Source organism: Dermacentor andersoni, chromosome 1, assembly GCF_023375885.2.
Source record: "Dermacentor andersoni chromosome 1, qqDerAnde1_hic_scaffold, whole genome shotgun sequence".
Taxonomy (NCBI): Eukaryota; Metazoa; Arthropoda; class Arachnida; order Ixodida; family Ixodidae; genus Dermacentor; species Dermacentor andersoni.
The window spans coordinates 278,942,071-278,967,051 of record NC_092814.1 but is presented as its reverse complement, the minus strand read 5'-3'; the positions used below and the strand labels follow the sequence as shown (position 1 = coordinate 278,967,051).

At 47.6% G+C, this 24,981-nt stretch overlaps 1 long non-coding RNA gene across 1 annotated transcript; it reads left to right on the top strand.

Annotated features, from left to right (window-relative positions):
- The first annotated feature begins 1,351 nt into the window (after window positions 1-1,351).
- On the top strand, window positions 1,352-23,696 carry LOC129380921 (uncharacterized). The gene is made up of 2 exons (XR_008609126.1): window positions 1,352-2,521; window positions 23,498-23,696. It is a non-coding gene; the product is annotated as an uncharacterized lncRNA (long non-coding RNA).
- The last annotated feature ends 1,285 nt before the right edge of the window (window positions 23,697-24,981 follow it).

Sequence of the window (24,981 nt, the reverse complement as noted above, 5' to 3'; positions counted from 1 at the left end):
AGAACCCCAGGTGTTCATAAAGTTTGCGGCTCCGAGGAGAACGCAGACCACCTATTGTGCCACTGTCATCGATTCGACATACAAACACAATGAATGTCTAAACGCATTGAGGAGACTAGATGATCGTCCATGAGCATACAGACACTAATGAAATACCGCCGTCACCGATCAACGACCCAAAAGGTAGTGAAATCACCTTTATGCTTTTTTGTAAATGACTGGATGTTGCCAACGCCTTTGACTGTGGTGCTGTCCGCGCACATGCACACACTCACCGCATTCTCTTTCTCCCATCTTTGTATTCCCCTTTTCCCTTCCCCCAGCTTAAGGTAGCCAACCAGATGCTTTTCTGGTTAACATCCCTGCCTTCTGTTTCTCTCTCTCTCTCTCTCTCTCTCTCTCTCTCCAAACCCGATGAATCAATCAGAAGAGCGTCGTGAGGGACTAGTTGCGCTTGGTGCATTCAAGTTTATTCGTCTGCAGAATTAGCCGATTTTCATCAGAAGCAAGGTTCTGATTCTTGTGAAGCCGACATATCGTTATGTGTAGCACAACGCCAAGCGATGTAAGTGTCGCATGTGGAGTAGTTTTATCTCCAGTATTCTGCTTACGGTTGCCTGAAGCGCCACCATGCAATGTATGCGATATGAGGCCGCGCTACGTGTTAGTACCGTGCAGGCAAGGTTATTTTCCTGAGCTGCGCACAGGCTTTGGCACATTGAACTACATAATTTTTTCGACGCGTGGTGAGATATTCTTTTCTTGAAGCTTTCAAGTGGTATCTTTCGATCTTAGAGCTTTCCGGACTATATAAGTTAAAACGTTCCGAGTCTTAATTAGCTAGAACATACTGCTGAACGAGTTCATCGGATAGTAATGCCATACTTCCAGTGCAAAAGACGGGACAAACTGCTGTAGCGCTCTTTATTGTCTGCAACATCTGTTTGCGACCAAATTTGCCCACATAATAGCACTATACTTCCATGTCATGTCACTCATTTCAGTGCACACTCTGCGAAGTTGAAGAGGTCGCTCAGAGCTGAACGATAATGCTTGAGTATGGACAGATCATGGGCGTAATCGGCAAAACAAATTAAGGGGTCTCCTGTGCACGATTGCACGAGAACGCATGCACGATTCGTGTGCTGATATTTAAAGCGACTGGAAATGGCGACGAGTTTCTTCCTGTATCAATCGGTGCTCTCGCTCGCTGTTGGCGGTGACCTTGACAGAACTTCATTTTGCTAGCGTCCGCTCTTTAGATGCTGTGTGGCCACACCCTCACGAAAGAAGGTATATACCACTGGTACGCGTACACGCCTTGGTTGGTTAGTGGCTGTGGTGTTGGGCGGCTAAGCGCCAGGTCGCGGGATCGAATTCCGGCCACGGCGGCCGCATTTCGATGGGGGCGAAAACACCTGTGTACTTAGATTTAGGTGCCCGTTAAATGAACCCCAGGTGGTCCAAATTATTCCAAAGCCCTCCCCCCGGCGACAGCGTACCTCATAATGAAATCGTGGTTTTGGCACGTCCACTGACACGCGAGTCCCGAACCTTAATTCCTATGTTTTTAAATCCACTATGAGAGCGACCGACGCGCTTAATTGATGCGCCGTTTTCGGGGAAGCAGAGTTCCATGTGAGTCATTTTCGCGTTCGCTCTCTGTTCGCACTTTTATGCCCGCTGAACTCTCATATTTCAGTACGACTTTTGTGCGCCGAGTTTTCGCTGCTGTCGGCCTTGGCGGGGAAAAGTACAGAGTCTGGCGGTGAAAAAAAAAAGGAAAACGGTGTAAAGGTCTGCGCTCTCGCGTCGCCGGCTGCATATGCACCGGCTCTGCGTTCGCCGGCAGTCGCCTGAAGAAAGGTTGGGCTTTAACCTCGCCGACAACAAAGGCCGGCGACCGTCGCTCCGCCGTACAGGAAAGAGCTGTCAGGGTGCGGCAGCAGTGGCACTTACAGTTCTGCGACAGGCGGTACTTTCTCATACTGCTTGCGTCTCCTGAAACAAAAACCATTTCGATGCCATGAGCGAAACACCGCCGAACCCATTTCGCTTCGTCATTGAACCAAGGGCGGGAAAACGGTCCACGCTGCCGCCGGAGCACGGCAAGGACCCGCTCGCAGTGTACAGCTGCGCCAATTACGCCAAATTGCGCCGAGAGTGTCCCCTTGCGTCATCCTGCGCGAAAACGGCATTTTAGCGAAAAATTGCGCCGAGTCTGCGCCAAAGCAAGCATACAAGCGAAACCCTCCTTGCTTCCATGCTTCGCAGCTAGCAAAACTGAGATCAAAGCCAACAGCACGCCATGGTCACCATCGTAGAAGCAAGCAGAGGCCCGTCGGAGTAAATCCGAGTCATCCGGTTCGTCATATTCCCGCATTTTTCTTCTTTTTTTTTTCTGACAGACGTACCATGTAATGCCGATGTACCGTCTTGCTGGAGCTTAATTTCGTGTTCATCGATCCGGCGTGGTACCGCGGAGTTTGCCGAAGGAGGATGTCACATTCTAGTATTAAAGGTTAGTTTTTACGTTGTTTATGGGAGATAACAGGGCTTGTAAAAGCCGCTGTGATCAGAATCGCACGTGGGGCATAGTTTGGTATTAGCGAGCACATGTCGGCTTCCGCATGTCTGAGTTAGTGAATAGATTATGATATGTAATAGTACCACCAGTTTTACTACTCGCATGGATATGGGCCAGGCTTTTAATTTTGGCATTATATATAAGCGTTCAGCGTCAACACATGGGAACCGTTGAGAAAGAAAACAGAAAAAGAACCGTGCGAGTATTCGTAACTATAGCTTATGTGCGTTCTAGTCACGTTTCATATGTATTCTCGAGTTTATTTCCCATGACCAGATATTGCCACCGATTTTAGCAACGTCATTTCGCACTTGCGACTTGATCGCCCCGAAATTCGTGACCCGTCGGGGTAGCCTACAGAATGGCTATGGTGTTGCGCTGCTGAGCTCGAGATGGCGGGCTTGGTTACGTCTGCGGCGGCCGCATGTTTATGAGAGAGAGAGAGAGAGATGAAAGAACGCTTTTAATGCGAACATTGCAAAGGTGGAAAACTAAAATTCGCACAACTTTATGTTGTACCGTACTTTATTGAATCAAATGAAAAAAAGCGAGAGTCTGTGACACCGCTTATTGCTTTGGATAGCCACAAGTTTACGAGGACTGAGGTCGAAAGTGGTGCACGGCGAGAGCCGCCCCTTCAACGCGTGCCGCCACGTTTGTTGACGCAAAACTATTGTGTCGAGCTTGAGTCGCTGCGCAATGTCGACGAAATAGCGTCGCCGACGCAAACGCAAAATCCTCTTTCCGTCTCGCGCAGGCGCAGTTGTGCTGACGTTATTTCTTTGTTCGAGAACTCCCTAATGTCGATGGCATGACATGTGTATTGCATGATGTTCAGTGCATGCGCGCTAGCTGGAACGGTCTTGCGGTGAGCCTTTGCCCACAAGCCGTGACTGTCGCACTGTGTTACATCCTCGGTTAATGAACCCGCGTTTGTTAACGATCTGTCTGTGGTGCCTACTCCGCGCGCTATCGGAGAGTCGACGAACCCGGCCCCAGCGCCCTTTGTGCGTCGCGGTGTGAAGGAACATCGCGTCCTTTCGTGTCTGCACTCGCAATGTAAGCCTCGCGCAAACCCGTCTGCACAACATATCGACTATATCGGTTAAAATTTGCATCGTATATAGTAAGCATACGTGTGTTTGACCGTGCGCCAAAAGTGCTTGCTGCTGCGCCAAATCGGCTTTTTGTATGCGCTAGGACTTGCGCCATAATGTGGAATTGCTGTTCCACCACTGCGCTCGGAGATGTGGTTTTTTTGTTTAAACAGCGCCAGGCAAGGGACAGGGCACATACTCTGCTCTTGCGATGTTTTACCGTGAATGACAAGGCAGCGAACTTAAATGCCAGAAAGAGAGAAAGGAATTCTGGCACGTTTTGGAGTTCAATGCCGCTGACGTCTCAACGCTATGCGCGACAGTGCTATCAGCTCTAATACATGTAGGGTTTCTTTCGGAGAAGTTTCTCATTTCTTCAATAAAAGGTAAAATGGTGACTTTTTAGAACGCGACCCAGCGCACTTACTCTGCTGTATACCAGCATCTTTATCACACTGCCAAGACGCCACAGTGAAGTCGGAACGACTGTATCCGATATGGACTCTGCTTTCCTTAATAACAATGTGCCGTTGTGCCTACCATAGCGGCGTCATACATTCACCATTTCACTTCACATTTTCAATTAGAAACTAGGGCGCCAGCGCAGTTTATATACAGGGTGCGGCATGTATTTTTTTTAGAACACACATTTCGTGACCCCCATCCTCTAGGTACATAATAGCTGCAAATGCTGTTTTGCTGCAGGTGACCATGGCAGAACTTCAGCTAACTCAGCAAATGAAGAGGCATGCAGTTATCGTGTCCTTGGCTGCAGGATACCCTGATTCAGAGATCGCAACATTCTTGAAGGTTACCCGCCGTGGTTGCTCAGTGGCTATGGTGTTGGGCTGCTGAGCACGAGGTCGCGGGATCGAATCCCGGCCACGGCGGCCGCATTTCGATGGGGGCGAAATGCGAAAACACCCGTGTACTTAGATTTAGGTGCACGTTAAAGAATCCCTGGTGGTCGAAATTTCCGGAGTCCTCCACTACGGCGTGCCTCATAATCAGAAAGTGGTTTTGGCACGTAAAACCCCACAATTTTTTCTTGAAGGTTGCCCGATCATTCGTGTTCAAAGTTCGGAAAGAACTGGAGGCTGCCAGGGGTGATGTGGACGCTGTTTCACAAAGGAAACGACATTGTCAGCGTTCTGACACCCTTAGGACACCAGCATTCATTAGTCGCGTCCAAAGTATCATTGATGAAGACCCTGTCTAGTCGATAAGAGCCCTCGCCAAGAAGGTGGAGGTTGACGAGGCCACTGTCAGACGTGTGGTTCATGGGGACCTTCGCTAAATGTCTTATGCTATGCGGAGAGGACAGTTCTTGTCTGAGAAAACCAAGGAGAACCGCTTGACCAGAGCTAAGCGTCTCCTGACCAAACTGAAACACCCAGAGGAGCCTGGAATGTTGTGGTTTTTCTCCGTTGAAAAAAACTTCGCCCAGGACCAGAAGTTGAACTGCAAAAATGATCGGTGGCTGTGCAAAGGCCCCGACGATGTTCCAACTGTCATGCGCACACAATTTCCAGCATCAGTGATGGTCCTGGGTGCCGTGAGCAGTGAAGGAGACGTGATGCCAAGAGGTGTCAAGAGTTAGCGCTGTTGCTTACACTGAGGTATTGAACACCGTTGTGAAGCCCTGGATTGCTGCTGTAGCACGTGAGAGGCCATATGTTTTCAGCAAGACTCTGCACCATCCCACGCAGCCCATACCACGCAAGAATGGATGGCCGAAAACCTCCATGACCACGTTGCTCCAAACATGTGGCCTCCCAGCTCCCCAGATCTCAACCCAATGGACTACTACATATGGGGCGTAGTTGAGAGAGAGTCCAATAGGCACCAGCACAGCACCCTTGAGGCTCTCAGGGAAGCTATTGTTGATGCAATGGCGAATGTTCCGAAGACGCACCTCATAACAGCCTGCCGTCGGTTTGGGCAGCGTGTGGAGTCTGTGATTACTGCTCTCGACGGTTTCATTGAATGATGACATTCATTGCATGCATTGCCACCTGTACACAACGTTCATCATCATCATCAGCCCGGTTACGCCCACTGCAGGGCAAAGGCCTCTCCCATACTTCTCCAACTACCCCGGTCATGTACTAATTGTGGCCATGTTGTCCCTGCAAACTTCTTAATCTCATCCGCCCACCTAACTTTTTGCCGCCCTCTGCTACGCTTCCCTTCCCTTGGAATCCATTCCGTAACTCTTAATGACCATCGGTTATCTTCCCTCCTCATTACGTGTCCTGCCCATGCCCATTTCTTTTTCTTGATTTCAACTAAGATATCATTAACTCGCGTTTGTTCCCTCACCCAATCTGCTCTTTTCTTATCCCTTAACGTTACACCTATCATTCTTCTTTCCATAGCTCGTTGCGTCGTCCTCAATTTAAGTAGAACCTTTTTCGTAAGCCTCCAGGTTTCTGCCCCGTACGTGAGTACTGGTAAGACACAGCTGTTATAAACTTTTCTCTTGAGGGATAATGGTAACCTGCTGTTCATGATCTGAGAATGCCTGCCAAACGCACCCCAGCCCATTCTTATTCTTCTGATTATTTCAGTCTCATGATCCGGATCCGCAGTCACTATCTGTCCTAAGTAACTGTATTCCCTTACCACTTCCAGTGCCTCACTACCTATCATAAACTGCTGTTCTCTTCCGAGACTGTTAAACATTACTTTAGTTTTGTGCAGATTAATTTTTAGACCCACCCTTCGACTTTGCCTCTCCAGGTCAGTGAGCATGCATTGCAGTTTATCCCCTGAGTTACTAAGCAAGGCAATATCATCAGCGAATCGCAAGTTACTAAGGTATTCTCCATTAACTCTTATCCCCAATTCTTCCCAATCCAGATCTCTGAATACCTCCTGTAAGCACGCTGTGAATAGCATTGGAGAGGTCGTATCTCCCTGTCTGCCGCCTTTCTTTATTGGGATTTTGTTGCTTTCTTTATGGAGGACTACGGTGGCTGAGGAGCCGCTATAGATATCTTTCAGTATTTTTACATACGGCTCGTCTACACCCTGATTCCGCAATGCCTCCATGACTGCTGAGGTTTCGACTGAATCAAACGCTTTCTCGTAATCAATGAAAGCTATATATAAAGGTTGGTTATACTCCGCACATTTTTCTATCACCTCATTGATAGTGTGAATATGGTCTATTGTTGAGTAGCCTTTACGGAATCCTGCCTGGTCCTTTGGTTGACGGAAGTCTAAGGTGTTCCTGATTCTATTTGCAATTACCTTAGTAAATACTTTGTAGGCAACGGACAGTAAGCTGATCGGTCTACAATTATTCAAGTCTTTAGCGTCCCCTTTCTTATGGATTAGGATTATGTTAGCGTTTTTCCAAGATTCCGGTACGCTCGAAATCATGAGGCATTGCGTATACAGGGTGGCTAGTTTTTCTAGAACAATCTGCCCACCATCTTTCAACAAATCTGCTGTTACCTGATCCTCCCCAGCTGCCTTCCCCCTTTGCATAGCTCCCAAGGCTTTCTTTACTTCTTCCGGCGTTACCTGTGGGATTTCGAATTCCTCTAGACTATTCTCTCTTCCATTATCGTCGTGGGTGCCGCTGGTATTGTATAAATCTCTATAGAACTCCTCAGCCACTTGAACTATCTCATCCATATTAGTAACGATATTGCCGGCTTTGTCTCTTAACGCATACATCTGATTCTTGCCAATTCCTAGTTTGTTCTTCACTGCTTTTAGGCTTCCTCCGTTCCTGAGAGCATGTTCAATTCTATCCATATTATACTTCCTTATGTCAGCTGTCTTACGCTTGTTGATTAACTTCGAAAGTTCTGCCAGTTCTATTCTAGCTGTAGGGTTAGAGGCTTTCATACACTGGCGTTTCGTGATCAGATCTTTCGTCTCCTGCGATAGCTTACTGGTATCCGGTCTAGCGGAGTTACCACCGACTTCTATTGCACACTCCTTAATACACACAACTTGCACACAACGTTAAATAGTCATAAATTATCTGTATCCAGTACCTGTGTCTGTTTGCGTGTGGGCGTAACTGTTTTCAAATACCTGCCGCACCCGGTATAGGCGCTGGATGTGCGACCCAACGCCCGTCGCGCGCCAGATGCACGAGTTGCATAGTGACATATTATCACCGGAAGCAAGGATGTCGCAATGTGATAAGCATATATGACGATCATATTTGATTCGCTTTTAGGTTCAATCTGAGGCTTTTGAACGTATTAAGAGATGATATGCCGCGACAGTAAGCCGTTAAAGAAAAAAAAAATAGCGTGAAAGTCACGCTATTATTAGCGAGTCGACAAGCGTAGCTTCCACTGTCGATCGTGGTGCCAATAAAAGCTGCTAAGTCACTATTCTTCGTGAGCAACTACTTTGACTGGTATAGCAAAAAAAAAAAAAAAGCTGAACGTGTATTGTGCTGTTCGGCCGTGGAAAGAAGAATGACGCGCAACGTTCAACAAATTAAGATGTCCCACTGTTTCCACTTCGTTTATATTCGCAATATATGCGAATTGGCATGAGTAGCGCGAACATTGCTCATACGTCACGTCAGAACATACGAACCGCTATTCTTAAATTTGAAAACAGCGTACGTTATCTATTTGACGCATTTTACAAATAATGCACGAAGTTTGCACATTGTCCTCGGCGGTAGAACGCTATAGCCACTGAGCCGCCGTGAAGAATTGCTCTTGGCAATGATTGACAATTTTTTTTATTTACGACAACGAAGGCAGAATTACTACTTTAGGCCTTCTTATGCGATTGTAAATTAAGTGAGTAGCTGCATGACAAACAGCGTGAAACCTCTTGCTAAGGCTCTTCTAATTTTCGGGTTGCGCGATACCGCTTGCTTATAAGGCTGTCAAAAAAGAAAAACTGTTTTACATGCCAAACCCACAAGGCTCTCAAGAATGTTATATCTGTTGCTGAAGACGAAAGAAGAATGGAAAAAGAAAAAGGAGTTTAAAGTGATATAATGCGGAGATAGCCGCAGCAGACCAGCGTTCTTGCAAGAACAAATAGTGTTGGACGCACTGAAGTTCGCAATGAATACCTACGTTGAATAAAGTCTAGCTTTCACAGCTCCGTTTCATTTCCTCCATGGTCGAGCCCGGAACAGTTCAGCGTCATCTGTCGCTTCCTGCGTAAATGATATATGAAGGGCTTTCGAATGAAATTACGTCGCTATGCAATGTCACTTTTTTCCCCCATAATAATTCGTGACCGTGTCCAACGGAGCTCAGGCGCGTGGTCGCTTAAAAAAAAGTGCGATGATCCGCGTGAACCGAGCGAAGCGTACAGAATAGGAACCGAGCTTGGCTTTCCGCCCCTCTCGCGACAGGCGGATGTCGTGCGTGTAGGCACCGCGTGGCGCAAGCAAACACTATACATGACCATACCCTCGCCCCTGCCAAGCCGCGCTCGGGTCTGCTGCTGCTGCTGCCGCCTCTTGTCGCCCTTCTGTCTTGCGACACCGAACGCGCGCCGAGGTTCAACTCGCGCGACATCCACCGGCCGGTGGTCGCTGTCGGACGGGGTGACGTGGCATGCGCGACTCGCTTACTCGCTGATGCGCGCTCGCACCCTTTGTGTTCTACACAGGCAGCCAGTTGCCATCCACACAGCTGTCAGTTGACACCACCTGTAACCGTTTCTCCGGTTTCAGTCGTCTCCTCTTCACAGAAGCGCTTCCGCATTCTTCTTGCGTAATAGTACTGCAGTTGGTCAAAGGAAACGGAGAGAGACAGAGAGAGAGAAGAAAAAACCGGAAGGAACTGTGGGTTCAAGTTTATTGTTTCATTACAGGTGCATATTTACAGAAGATATTATACAGAAAGAGGTCCCACAGTTATGAACTGCAGCGGGACCTCTTGTTCTTAGTTACATAATAATATAGTACTAAAAAGGCGACAATTGCGGTTATTAGTTAACAAAGAACAATTTATACGATTTCTACAGTGTTAGAACATTAAAATATATGCGAACATATCAGGACATAAGAATGTACATAACAAGTAACAAATATATACGTACATAGAAGAGCAGATCCAATTTACAAGGTAGCAATATAAGCTCTCAGGGAACGTTGGTATGATGATAATGTAGGTGAAGATTTCACATGAGCCGGTAAGTTATTCCACATTTTCACACTGGCGTTGACGTATCATACGCGGATACGCGAAACCCTCAGTGACAGCAGCAAACGGCTGCGCACGTGCAGTCGTGCTCTTTCCGGAATGGGTCGACCATCGCCGACCTCTGAAATTTCGTATGGTCAAACACCGTCCGTCACCGCTCGTCAAGTAATGAAGGAAAACAATTTGGGCATTCAATGGACCTCTCGATCCAGGGACAGGCGGGCTCTGCCGACTATTGGCTATGAGCTCATCGGCGACAGCATGTGGTCGGACCATTCATGATGCTTGCGCAACGCGCGTCAGGGAAGGACGCCGAGCCGATACCAAGAAGTATACATAGAAGAGCGTTTGTGATGACGACAACCAGAGTTCCCGCTATTAGAGTTGGCGGCCGTAGTTGAAGGGATACTTGATATCATCGTCAGAAGATAGGCGAGCAGGATTTATTTACATATTAACATTTTGAACAAGAGATACATTTACACTCTATGCGTGGCTCCCAAATGGAGCCCGCAAGACGAACATACAGCACACAGCTTACGAGCACACCGCTCACGAGTACATTTCGAGCACGACAACGAGCACACGCTAGCAGCAGACAATCGCTGCTTATAAGCACTCCGTTCGACGTCATCGTTCGACGGCATCGTTCGACGTCACCGTGGACCAGCCGCCTCTCCGCGGGACGGTTTACACACGCACACACAAATTTCAGTGCCCCCTCCGAAGGCAGATGACCTTTGCATCGCGGCCGTCGTGTTATCCATTGTCCTGCGTCCCCGTAGTCAGTAGGTCACGCCCGAACCCATCCGGTGCCTTTACATTCCAGAGCTGCCTTTCTCCTGTTCTCCGAACGAGGCGCTTGGTGGATGAACGCCGCCGTAGTCAAGTTCTTCAAAGGAAGTTCACGGTTGGTTAGCGCTGTCCCCTCTGAAGGGCGCCACCACCCCGGATCGTCGACGCACCTGCAGCGGGCGCACCTGCAGCAGTACCCCTACAGACCGATTCCAACACCGCTTAACATCGCCAAACGAAGGCAATGACGGGCGTTAAGGATTGCGTCCGGCTGAGGCAAAATGGTGGAACACTCAAGTGCTCACACCTATTTCCGAATACGGAAGAGGCGGTCTTACTTTTTTTTTCCGCTCTGCGACGCATATTATTATTTTCCTTTGTTCTCACTCTTTTTTTTTTATGTCTCGTTCTTGGTGTGTGTATCGTTTGCGAACTATGTGATCGCGTTCCGGGCTTCAGGATAATATTGAATAACGGCATATGTATGCAGGTAGGATGTTTTTTTTTATTTTTTTGATCGCCAATGGTCATGGCCCACGGCTACCTGGAATAAGGAGGCCGCCCACCTAGGGCGCAGAACGCGCTTGCTCGTGATAAATGTTTGTTCTGTATCTCACAACAATTCTATTTCTTGAGATGGATTACTCTAAAAGGGGCGGACATTATTTGCGCCAGAAATCGAAATGCATTAATAGACCAATTACCCAAATATTGGTGATTTTAATTTTAAACTAATTTACGGCGCCTATTGAAGTTGTTTAGCTGGTGAGTTCACAAGTCATATTAGAACGAATTCTGAGTATGACACCAGTTTCGAGATATGCGTTCCCAAAGTGTACTATAAAATGAATTGGTGTGAAGCTTCAATGCATATAAAGGCATCTTGTTAAAAAAAAAAAGTAAACGTAGCAATTGGGAATTTTTCTCGCAAGTTTGACCACGCTTATCTCAAAACTGGTGCTAGCTTCAAAATGTGTTCTTACAGATGTGAATGTGTCTTGCAAAATCACTGGCTTCAATTTGTAAATTGCGTGATGTACGCTAATGTAACTAGTTAAATTGCTGATTAAAGAAATTGGTAACTATTAAATTATGTATTTTGATTTCCTCGGGATATATGTCCACCTCATTAGGCAATAAAATCAGCGAGCAGATTTCTGCTATATGCCGCAGACATTTCCTTTTTAATCCAGTTAACTTTAAAAAATTTGGAGGACGCTTAAGCTTCTTCGCCTTTAACACGCGATAGCATTCAAAGATCCCTGACTGCTTCTCACGTTTCCCGGCAACTGGACCGTATGTAACCGTAATGTTTACCGGGAAACGCTTGCTGCGAACGCTGTGCACGAGGGCGAGCTTTGTAGTGGAACCACGGCCTCTTGCGCGGGCCGCGATGCGGCGTAGGCGAGCGCCAGCTTGAGTTACTGCAAGGAACCGGGCGCGCATTTGCTCTTGCTAGTAGGTACAACGGGGCGTGGCACTTGCGGAGACGCCGGACGTTTGCGCGCATGCGCGAGTAAGAGTGGGTGTGAGAGAGGAAATTTGGGGGCTTTTGCTCCTTGAATATACGACTCTGCCTAGGCACTACGGAGGAGTTTCTTAGCGCGTGTTGTATGCGTTTGTCCCTATAGGCGTGCCGGCAGAAGTCGCGGGGCGCGGTAGTGCTGAACTTGGCGTCGCAAGTTGGCGGCTGGACGTAATTATACATATTCAATCGTGTTTCTTATTAATTGAACGAACGTGTCATTATTTCGCATTATTGGCGGCGCCTCCAGGACACCAAAGCCGCAACGGGGACACCAAAGCTAGAACCAGGACTGGTCCGTGGGTTGGGGCTCGCCGAGGCCTGCGCGTGCCAGGGGTGTATAAGCGCGGACAGCCAATTTTTTATGCGCACAGTCTCACCGTGAGACTCGTTTTCATAACCGAGCCTCCCTCGGTGGAGTAACCTGCTTATATGTTTCACTTCTTTTCGAGCTCAGCGAACGCCGTGCCGCGCACATAACTTGAAAAGCAGAAGCTAAATTGACCGCCGGTGTCGCCCCCGGCACGAACCTTTAGAGTTTTTGGCCGTGGAGAGACCGTTTAGTCAATGACTGTTCGAGCCACTCGCCAAAGGAGGGCTGTTTCTGCAGTTTGCACTGTGATGGCGGTGGTTACACAAAACTTCAAAAGGCCAGCCGCTAAAAAGGAAGGAAAAAAAGGGAAGAAGGACGAAGAGACCCACGCACTTTGAAATGTGCTGAGCTGCTTTAGAGCTGTACATGTCACAGTCATTATTGCCATTTAAGCGAATATTCAGCTAGATCTAGCGGATTTCAGGCTTGCGAAAAGGCCAATATACTATGTGATCGTCGATTTCTAATTATTTTTGACTGATAGCGACGCTGACTGCGCAATGTAAAAAAAAAATTCCTAGCAGATCCGAATAATTGGTAGCAGATGGTTGAATCTTTAGCGGGATATAAATGTTCCTAGCGGGTATTGTCGCCTATGTTTCGCCCACTCGATAGGCTTTATCAGTTTTATTCAGTCGCAGCTATTGTACGTGGTATAGGCACTGCTATATTAAGATTGGCCTATCTTATCAGCCCGTTCCGGTTCACGCAGCACTTTTGAGAACTGTCGCGATAACCATCAGCCCATCTAGAAGATGCGATAACGTCCCTATAGAGGAACCGAATGTAAACCGCGGCGCCACTCCATTCGATTACCGGCGCGAGTGGCAAGGCATATATCTCGTTATCGCTTCCGCCTATGTGTCTCGTTTAGAAGGCACCAGTTCGTTCATTGAAAAAAGTTTTCTGTCTGATCTCGAGTCGCTCAACTTCTCAATCGCCTGCGCAGCCTGGAAACGACATGACAATATTATACTGAGTGACGTATATATATAATTGGTCTCGTGCCTGTTACGGGCTTGAAAACGCGTTTTGCTATCCAGGAGACTGAATTCAGCAGCAGCAGCTTCCGCTACAACTTTCTCTCCAAGAGTTCTTTATTGCAATAAACTCTGCTGCATTGCATATATATATATATATATATATATATATATATATATATATATATATATATATATATATATTCACCAATTTTCACAAAATTCACCAATTAACTTGTTAACGAATTACTTTACGGCAAATATTACAATTGACGAATTGTCTCCAGTGAGCTTGCAAGACGTATCCACTTGAAATGAATGTCCAGGATGGCACCATTTTCGATATATTTCCCAAAGTGTGGCACGAAATTCATAGGCGTCCCGGGTATACTTTTGTGCTTCAATGCATAAAAGCGTTTTGTCAAACAGTCGCACTTTCTCACGAAAGACGAAACATCGATTGCGATAGCAAATTAGTGGGCAGCTACATGAAGTAAGCATAGTAGTTTTACTGGCCGTATAAACTTGTAAACATAGACATATTAACTGAATTAACCAGCATGGTGTCACGCGCGCACAAGCAAACATGAACACATCTCACTCGATGACCGCGGGAACTCGCTGTCAGAACGCTGGAGTGACGAAGCGTGGCAGTAGCAGCGAGCGAATTGGCCTTCACGCTACCTTTCGCATCAAGGCTAACCAAGCCGCGAAAATGCAGCGCACGACGGACTCAGTCCCCGTCGCAGATGGCTCTCAAGATGCAGCGGCCTGGGCCGACAGGCGCGGCCACCCGGCCCGCCCGGAGAACGCCCCCACCCCTCCCTCCCCTCTCCCCGGAGCTTTGCGCGCGACGGAAGACGGCGCGCATCCTTCCGGCTTTCCTCCCTTGCGTGCGCGAGATTGAACCCCGAACGCCGGCTCACCCTCGACCGCACGCTTTTACATACAGCATACGGCGCGCGGCGACGATTTTATTGCCCTTGAACTTTATACGGAACCTCACGGCGACGGTGACGGCAAAAATGCGCCTGGAGTGTCCATATAATAGCTATCGCAATGAAAGTAAGCGTAACAGATCATTTTTACGGCGAGTTTGATGGTGGAACGCATCTGCCGCAGTCGGCAAAATCCGCGACCTCTAGCAATGCCATAGCCGCAAAGCTACTGCAGTGGGCACAGAAGTGTTGATTTGACGGTTGACCGCTTCTGTAGTGTCGCGGTGCGCTTTAATTAATGCAGCTCTGCTTCTGCACGCCCTGCGTAATTTGTCTGCTTGACATATTAGCATGGTGCTTATTTTTCAGAAATAGCAGAAACGTACTGTACGGGACCTTGAACATAAGTTTATCCAGTTTCCCCGCAACCGCTGTCGTGTCTGTAGTAGTAGGGTTTTCTTGCCTTCTCACTTCACGTCCGCTACCCTGTATGGGAACTGCCCCTCCTCCTCCCTCCTCTCTACAGTTCTATCTATAGTCGGGTACAACTTTAGAAAAAAGGGGCGTTTTCTCCTCCAAGGCGGATGCACACGAGCCTCCACCAATGGGCGCGCACTCTATAATGACGTCACGAGCCGGACGGCCGGTGACCGCGCCGATGAAGAAGATGGCCGCCCGCGCTTCGAAATCGGCCGATTCGCGCCAGTCGTGTGCGTCTGCCCCTCGTCAGAGCGAATTCCCAAACTGTTTGTGGTGGTCTATCACGCCGGCAATATTATTTCGAGCTTACGATGCACCATTTCTGCAGCGTGCGTTTATTATGAACCATGATCCGGCGACGAAAAGTAGCAGCGAGCGTCGCTGACGCTACGCTACGCGAACTGGCGAGACTGCAGGCTTGCAAAAAAAGCTTGAAAAGGAACGAAAAAAAACACCAGCCTATCACATTCTTGAAAATAAGTTTGTGAAAACACACAGGCAAGACAATATATAAATCTTATGCTATTTAAAACCAAGAGTATTTATTTAAAAGGATGAATGAAGCATTTTTGTACCTTTCCTGCCTCGATTGTCTTCTCACCCCAGGTTTGTATTCGTTTCGATAAACGCATTGTTTTTTTAAGTACTTGTTAAATAGCAACTGATTCATTTTAAGCTCGGAAAACGAGTAGTAAATGTGCCGTGTACATGTAAACCAGCGCAAAAGCCGTGCAGAGCTGCTCTTTCTTCTTTTGTTCCTTGCAATGAAGCTAAAAAGCAGACGAAGCGCAGCTTTGTAGAAGGCACGGGGTTATTTTTCTCTCGCGATATGGCACGTGCTGTAGTATTCCATTCACGAGAGCTCTACCAAACGAGCCATCAAAGCACAAAAGTCTTTATTTATACCGATCCCACTCCATGCGAAGGTTGTGGGATCGTTCCCCACCTGCGGCAAGTTGTTTTTTCATCCACTTTCATTGCCATTAATTTATAGTTTCTTTATTTCATTTATTAAGCACAAGTAATTTCCTCTATGTTGTCATTGGTGTCAGTGTTTGTTGGCTTCTTATGATATGATTAATAAAAATCGGGCCCCCTCGGTTAACCCTCTTTCTTCTCGTTTATTTATACCGAGAATTACGCGTTTTAGAAGCACGGTTTTTTGAGCGGGACTATTCTAGTCGCGGGGTTAATCGGCTGTCGCACTTCGGTCATCACGGCGGGACCTCCCCTTTTTTCTGAATTTGTACCCGACTATAGCTGAATATGTTGAATGTGCAGGTAATTTCCGCCTCTCTGAATAATCCAGCTCAAGGACTAGAAGGATGTTATCTGCGGCAGGCGAATCTTAAAAGTTCCGGAAAACTTGAAAATTGTCGCCCTGTACAGTGTCATGTGAAAATTTTGGTACTGTAAAGGCTTAGACCAAGACAGTGGAAAAACGGAAAAGTAAGACTACGCGTATAAGATATAAGACGAGCGAGTAGTTTGCAGTATAAGCCCTTTTAGGTTTTTCTTCTGCATCTGGGAAGGGAATGAAAAGTTGGGCATACAAAAAGAGATGAAAGTAACGCACTATGATCATCATCAGCCTATTTTATCTCCACTGCAGGACGAAGACCTCTTTGTCCGGCAGTCAGCTGACCTCTCCTGCGTCAGCTGACACCAGGTCTGACTGGAAATTTTTAAGTTCCATCGCGCCACCTAGACTTATGCTGTACTCGACTGTGCTTTCCTTTCTTTGGCACCCATTCTGAAACTCCAATAGACCACCGATTATTTGCCCTACGCATTACCTGGCCTGCCCAGCTCCATTTTAACCTTAATTTAAGTCCTTAACGCTGCATCGCCTGTCTGAGTTTTGTTTCGTAATATATGCAACTGGTTACATGTGATCGGTCATTGAAAAAAGTAATTGAATTACAAGGAGCGTTATCGAGTAAACAAATTATTCGTTAAATTACAAAAAAAAAAAAAACGTGACTGCATGTAGTTCGTTAGTTACAAGTCTGGTATGAAGTATAGTGTGACGGACCAATACTTTAAAGCGAAGATATGGCGAATGATTGGCCATATGTCATGGTGTCCAGACACTGTCGGACGTTCCCAGAGAAAGAGAGAGCGAAATGACTGAAATTGGAAAAAGCTTATGTCCTCACATTTATGGATCCGTCCGTTACCTTTTCGTTGTAGTTTGAGCGGTGCTTTATATTTCACCTTGGCAAGTAGCTCCTCGCATTGGTACGCTATAGCTCGCTCGGTGGGCAGAAATTTTCATTTGCGGGCCTGTATAATGTTATCGTTCATCTTAACACACTCAATGTGAACAACTGTCGCTTATCAAGTCGAGGATAAACAGAGGTCCTCGAGAAGACGAGACATCTAATCATTCGCTTTTACATCCAAGGACGCCGATATCAACGCGCATGGTGTTCCTCTCCCTCCTTTTCTTTCTTTTTTTATTCGAAAGCGTCATGGCCCATTGAGCGAAAAAGCTGGCGTCCGTAGCAGCGAAACGGCACGTAAATTTCCATTGGCTGCGACGCCACGTCACGTGCGCGCCTCGACGGAGCAGAGCAGGTGAAAGCGGACAGCTGTTGCCGCGATGGCGCGCCAGGTGTTTCGTGAGGGGAGAGCGCATCGCTGCGACTCCACGTCACCCCTATACCATACCACATGGGCTTGCCAGAAAACAGATGGGCTAGCCATAATAAAAAATCCGAGTGCGGAACAGTGGGAGAGGATGCTATCCAGCGACATCCTGAAAGTCCAACAAGGACTAGTAAGGCGTGCACGCAGGGCAGCTACCCTCAGCGGAGCCCTGGACTAGGGGACCGACCCTGGAGAGAAGATAAAAGGCTCCATCTGAAGCCGCAAAAATCACTGCAAAATAGAGCAAATAAACGTTTTTCATCATCATCCACGTCACCCCCGCTCTCGCTCTCGGGAGCCTGTGTCACCCACGCGTTCCTTGTCCGCGCAAGCTCTCGCCTGCGTGCTAGCTTCGCCTCGGTTATCGCTATATATAAATTAATGTATATAAAACGGAATACATTCTAAAGGAAAAATGTTGGCGGTAGTGAGTTTCGAGCTTGCGACCACGCACTCAGAGGCCGAGTGTCTTACCCACTGCGCTAAACCCAGCGCCTCCTATAGGTAATAGGCCTGCGCACTTACCATTGCCAAGCCCGGCGTGACAAAAGTTGTGACGTCAGAATCACCGCGACTTACTCGGGAGCGTGCCCATTAGGTTCTATGGGAGTCGGGCGTGCATGACGTCACGGATAGAAGTGCACCGGCCTTGTGCTTTATACAGGAGGCGTTGGACAAGCGCCTCAACACGCTCGCTTGCCCGCAAGGAGTTCATAACTCGAAGGACCGCTCAGTGACGTTCAATTTGACGTTGATGCTTTCGCATTCACAACTCATAAGAAGTGTCCTCGGATTTTTGTTTGTTTGTTTGTTTGTTTGTTTGGTCGGTCGGTCGGTCGGTCGGTCGCTCGGTCGGTCGGTCGGTCGGTCGGTCGGTCGGTCGGTCGGTCGGCTACACATGTAATGCGTAACGATTACGCGTATTTATTTTAAATTGTAGAATTCTTCTTTTTTTCTTGTAACCACGCACCAGCATCGAAGATCTGTCAAGGACGTGCGGTGTGCACGTGGGGCCCCGTGCGGTAGCTGTGTCCCCACGAGTCGTGGAGGTCCTACAGGCGAACCATTAGCATTGCAATGTGAGCCTCCCGTCGCGGTTAGTGCGAGGCCATCGCGCTACATGCACTTGGCGCGTGGCGCGTCCTGGCATGCACGCGTCGCCCCACTTGTTGCATGACGCGCATGTACACGCTGAGCACGGGGAAGTGCGCATGGTTGCACGTGCTCTACGTGAAGCTTACGCGCCCTTCTGAGGACGCCTGTCGTATGTATACAGTCAAGTTTCTGTCCAGAATCGCGTTCTTTATTTTCTTTATTTCTTCTCCAGCCGGAACCGCGCTAACGACAATGACATGCGCCGCGACGGTGAGCCAAGAAAATGCTCGACACTATATCGGATGTATGTGGCCGGCCGTTATTCTGCACGCGTAATGTAAAGAAATTCATGTGCACCGACGGAAAACTGAAACTTTTTGGTACGAAGAACGCGCTTATATACGAAATCCGACAACGGAAGCGCGGGAATTCGGCCGTGAAACCAAGGTTGTAGTAAACTTAGAAACAATTTACACCGGAAGGGATGGTTTCAGATGTTTATGCACCACGCCCTTACACGCAAAAAATAACAAAACAAGGGATTATACTTTTAAGAATCACCTGGACTATACATGTTATTTGCGCCTATAAGAAATTGAATCGGAGAGGTTGTCGTATAAGAGCTCCTACGGGATATATTGAAGCAGACTTTCCAAGATATGAGGTATTCTAAAACGAATTTACACTTATGTTTCGTGCATGCGAGGAGAGAAGATGCTTCACTCTCAACAAAAATACGTTCATGTATGTTCCAGCGCTTGAAAAGTAAAAAGAAATCAAAAGTGTCATCTTTACTGCAAGATTACTTTGAAAACCTCTCAAACACTATTGTGCGCACTTGTTTGAGTGTTGCATCCAGGAGGACACCCTTAAGGCACCCCTAGGGAGTTTTAAGGTTGCTGAAGGGTGCGCTTTCGAATTGGCGCTCCTATATCGCAGGTGCATGTGTAATTGTTCCTTAGTGCGTAGGCAAGAGAGACAAGTCTTAGTGCGTTTCTGTGAGTGAAAAGGGACACTTTTCAACTAATGATAATTTTTTGGCCTGTTGCGCGCGCACCCCGGGTTAAGTTAAAAACGCGTCGGCGCGTCGGACCTTAGTGGATTGGGTGCGCACTATATATATGCCATCGCTAATTGGAGGTGAGATACTCAGATTATTTCTGCCTAAATTTCATATTTAGGCTTAATTAATTAACGAACTTCTGAAATGTTACAATAAGATGAAAAGTGTATTTTACAAAATTGTAGAGCAACATGAAAAACTCCCGATACAGCTTTCTGTTGCTCAATACGTGCGTTACATAAAAGTGATTTTTCGAGCGTGAATGAAGCCCGCGAATGCAGGCAGAATTGCCGTGTGACTGGCCGCTCGAGGCACTTTGCATGTATGTACACGGGCTTCGGTCACGCTCGGAAAAACACCTTTATGTAGCGCACGTATTGAGCACCAGAAAGCTGTATCGGGAGTTTTTCATGTTGCTCTACAATTTTGTAAAATACACTTTTCATCTTATTGTAATATTTTAGAAGTTCGTTAATTAATTAAGCCTAAATATGAAATTGGGCGGGATGGAAACAACAGCTTGAGTATCTCCAAGTGACGGCAAGCAACGTTACCTTGGTTCTGTACGTGGCATTTGCATATTTTTAAATCTAGGTGCATGATAATTGGGACACCATATATATATATATATATATGAAACCCCGTTATCGCGCGCTGCAGTCTGTATTATAGCCGACTATGATATAGCCGTTCCGCTATTCCCTGAGGACAGAATAAGCACGCACCAAATGCCCAAAAACCTCTAATGGCAGTGTCCCACTGACTACCTATGCCAGTGCCGGGAACTGCACAGCTACATGCACGGAATAGTGTCTATATTGCGGCGAGTACAGCGTCTGCGAAACCAGTGTATACGTTGACACGCAAGAATGTAGGAACGGAAACACGTGCCCGTGCTTGCTCACTCGGATATACATGCATATGAGCACTCGTGGCCATGCCTTGCCGGCGTTAGTTTCACACTGCAAGCTAGCCGAATCAGTCGGCTGTCCCATAGTTTCTTGTCCAGCGCCCATCGCGGCTCACGAGTTCGAGGCAAAGGTTGAAGTACTGTGTTGCTGGGCGACACGGACTAGGGAGAGGAAATACTGAGCGAATTGTTGTTGTTGTTGTTGTTGTTGTTGTTGTTGTTGTTGTTGTTCGCTGACAAATGTTCAGTGAGATGAAAAGAAGGATCAGTGATGTTAGAGTTTTCTATCAGAATGTTCGTGGATTACGCACAAAGGTGAACGAACTTCGCTCCGACGTCACTGCATCTTGCTTCCCCATCATTGCCTTAATAGAGACCTAGTTGCGCCCTGTAATACTATCTAGTTCATACTTACCGCCCACTTATAAATTTTTCTGACGAGACCGCGATCCTCCTTCACCGAAATCAAAGGACGGTGGGGTCCTGATTGCGATCAATCAATCATACGGATCCGTTCGGCGCCCTGATTTAGAATGTGCAACGCAATTTGTCTGGGCAGAGATTTTTAGTGCTGGTAGAATAATAGACTATTAGTAGGGAGTTTATTTGTTGCACCTGATATGAATATTGCATGAGATGTACATGACTATTCTAGCCACTATTGAAAATGTTATGTCGGCCCATGCTAACCATAAAACACCCATAATTGGTGATTTTAATACTCCTGCAATTTCCTGGCAAACTGGTGAAATTTCAACCCATTATTTTTACTTATGTGCCAAGTCGAACTCGTTACTTGATTTTATGTCTTTTACATCTCTGTGACAATTGAACGATATCCTGAACTCACGTGACAATTTATTAGACCTATGCGTTAGTAACTCAGAAGCTGTGAATGTGTCCTGTGGCGACTTTCCCCTTGTCAAGCAAGATAAATATCATCCCCCGTTTGATATTTCATTACAATTCGCGATACCCAGTAGCAAGATAATAAAGGATACATCAACAACCCCGGTCTTTTAATTTCTCAATCGGAGGTTACGGTGGTCTTTTCCACTATCTTAATAATGCGGACTCGATTTCAGTAGTAAAACTAAGAGACGTTAATGACCAAGTCATGGCATTCACGAATATTCTTCACCTTGAAATGAAGAAATTTATACCACCCAAAGGTGCTTAACTGCTTTAAATTTCCCCACTGGTTTTCTGTTGAACAGAAAACAGCTTTAAAGCTTGAAGACCGTGCTCACAGGAAGGCACAGCGTACAAATCAGGAACACTGGCACATATATTTTAAGCTGTACAGGGCACTCTCTAAACGTCTTTACAAGCGTGATCATTCCCACTATATAGCACATGTGGCAGGCACGTACCCAGCGGGGGGGGGGGAGGGGGGGGGGGGGTACGTGCCAGAACCACTTTCTGATTATGAGGCACGCCGTAGTGGAGGACTCCGGAAATTTCGACCACCTGGGGTTCTTTAACGTGCACCTAAATCTAAGTACACGAGTGTTCTCGCATTTCGCCCCCATCGAAATGCGGCCGCCGTGGCCGTGATTCGATCCCGCGACCTCGTGCTCAGCAGCCCAACACCATAGCCACTGAGCAACCACGGCGGGTGACGATAGGAGAAGAAGAACAACAACTTTATTTAATCATAAATGTGAGTGGTGTATATGGGTGGTGACCCTATTCCAGGACCCCACTGGCTTCTGCGGCTCGCCGGGCCTGCTCGAGGGTCGCCAGCTGGCTTCCCAAGTCCAGTTCGGTGAGGATGGACGATGCGGTAGCTTAATCCTCCTGCTGCGGCAAGCTATCTTTTTGTCCACTTTAATTTCTTTTTGCCCGATTATTTCTAGATTTCAGTTAAACATAACAATTAACTTCCCCTATGCTTGCTCTGGCTTCATTGCCTGTCACTTCGTTCGTATGGTTATGACGAACAAAATAAAATCGAGCCTCTCGGATATCCCCTTATTCTTCTTGTTCACGTGGCCATTTACCAGAAGTTATGGGTCTATGGTCTCAAAGTATACATGTAAATGTATGAGGAAATACATTGGCGTTCCCAAAACAGAGATTGTTTCCATTACGGATGGTTATCAAGGCAGGGGATAATGGAACGACTCCATTCCAACTATTTAATTTTCGCGCCTCTTCAGCAGGGGTGGCGCCACATCATTTTTGCTGGGGAGCAGACATGATTTTCCAGTTCTGGCGGGGGCGCAGGAGGGCATTACATCTCTCTCTCTCTCCCGTACACGCACGCTCGCTCGCTCGCTCACTCACTGCTTTAGAGCCGCGCCTGCTCTTCATTGGTCCGAGCGGCACTCCGCCTACGTTGTCACCAGGATCGGCTGGTCGTGAGCGGTGAATATTAATAATTAGTGAAAGGAATGGCTATGTGATATAGCGACCCCGCTTGCCCAATTGCCTTTTTAATCTGCATATATAATTCGAGCTAAAGCGTTTCTCTTTTTCCTCCTGCAACACTTCGAAGCAGTGAAGGTGAAGCAAGTGAAGCAGTGAACTAAAGACGAGAGTTGGTAGGACCGCTGGGGATGCAACAGGTGGCGCACCTGTTGAAAGTTGAAAGCACGAAAACACGTGATCGAGAGCACAAAAGCGCTATTTCGATTTTTGCGTGCGGACACCGCGTCCAGACTAGTTCCCTTCCCGCACTGCTGGCCGCGGTTGCAAGTGTCGGCCTGAAGATGCTACGATGCCGTCAGTATCAGTTTCCTTTTTCCCGTTCCTCTCTTTTTCCCCTCAATAAATAACATTTTCCTCTCTCTAGTCGTCCTGGAGTCCCTCAACAAAGTAGTAACTGGCGTTGGTTGGTTTATCTTGCAGGTCTGACTCATCTTCACTTCCCGGAACCAATACAAGGAAGTGATCAGCGTGGTCGAGGTCAAGTTATGGATCGAGTGTCATTTAGGATGGTAACGCTCCTGCGGCAAAACAGATCCTGCTGGACTATACACGGCGTCTATCATATATCCCCCTATGTTGATTTTGAGATGTTACATACATTAAACCACATCAATCAGTGCGTGCGCGCGCGCGCGTGTGTGTGTGTGTGTGTGTGTGTGTGTGTGTGTGTGTGTGTGTGTGTGTGTGTGTGTGTGTGTGTGTGTGTGTGTGTGTGTGTGTGTGTGTGTGTGTGTGTGTGTGTGTGTGTGTGTGTGTGTGTGCACGTGCGTACGTACGTACGTGCGTGTACATGTTTAAGAAACTCGTTTGGTTTACAGAATGATAGAATATTGTGCAGAGCAGAATACGGGAGAACCACCATAAAATGGGCGTACAAATAGCTGCGACCGATGAGTTGCGGCAGATCTCGCCGGCGCCACTGTGTCCGCTGCAAATACCGACGTGCAGAATCACATGCTACCCGATTGCCGCTCTGCTAACACCCACTTCACACGCTACAATGCAATCTTCGCCGTTATCACTTTCGCCGCGTCGCGCGATTTGCTTCTTTCTTTTGAGGGGCTAGAAACGCTCGCATGTGCCAGCCTGTACACGGTTCGTGCTCTGCAGCTCCCTTCGGCTACCGTCGCGCGAGACCGTGAACTGCGCGCGCTGCTTTGTCGCGTTCCGAGGGCCTCCCGTTGCGCGCAACGCTTCTCATCCTGCGCCCGCTGGCGCGCTTCCCCGGCAGGAGCACCGCCCCCGGTGTGTGACACACGGCGGCCTCTGCGACGCGGTGCCGCTTCCGGCGCGCTCACCTCTTTCCTGCGGAAGCGAGCCAAAATTATTCCCCCATTATAATGCGCTCTCCTGGGCGCCCAGCGTAGAACGCGCCCGAAAGAAGAGTTCCGAAGGGGGAGGGGGGGTGCACGGCGGTGGTGAGGTGGTGAGGACTCCGCGACGGCATGTTCGCCGTGCAGCACAACCCTGACCCGTTTCGTTGTCTCGCCTCCCACCGGTTTTTTTGTCGCGCATACTTCGGCACGGGATGCCGAGCGGTGATCGGGGGCTTGCTGGCATGCGCTATAGTGTGAAATATAGCGAACTAGAATAATTACGTTATTCTAGTACACTATAGTGTGAAATGTCATCCACCCAAACTGGCAAAGCGCCATTGTTACTGCTTAGCTGTGGTCGATATTTATTTGCCTCCCCCCCATTTATTTTCTTTTTTACTCTCTCCCTCCGTCTGCAATGCGTTCCTTCACTGTAAAAAATAAGTTCTATGTAGCGTGGTTATCGGTACTTGTGTGGTCTGCGGTTACCATATCGCCACGTTTGACCTCTTTCGTACTCCCTAAGAACTGCATGCATTCATGAGGGGAGTATAAGTTACTCTCATAAGGGAGTAAACTATGTAACAT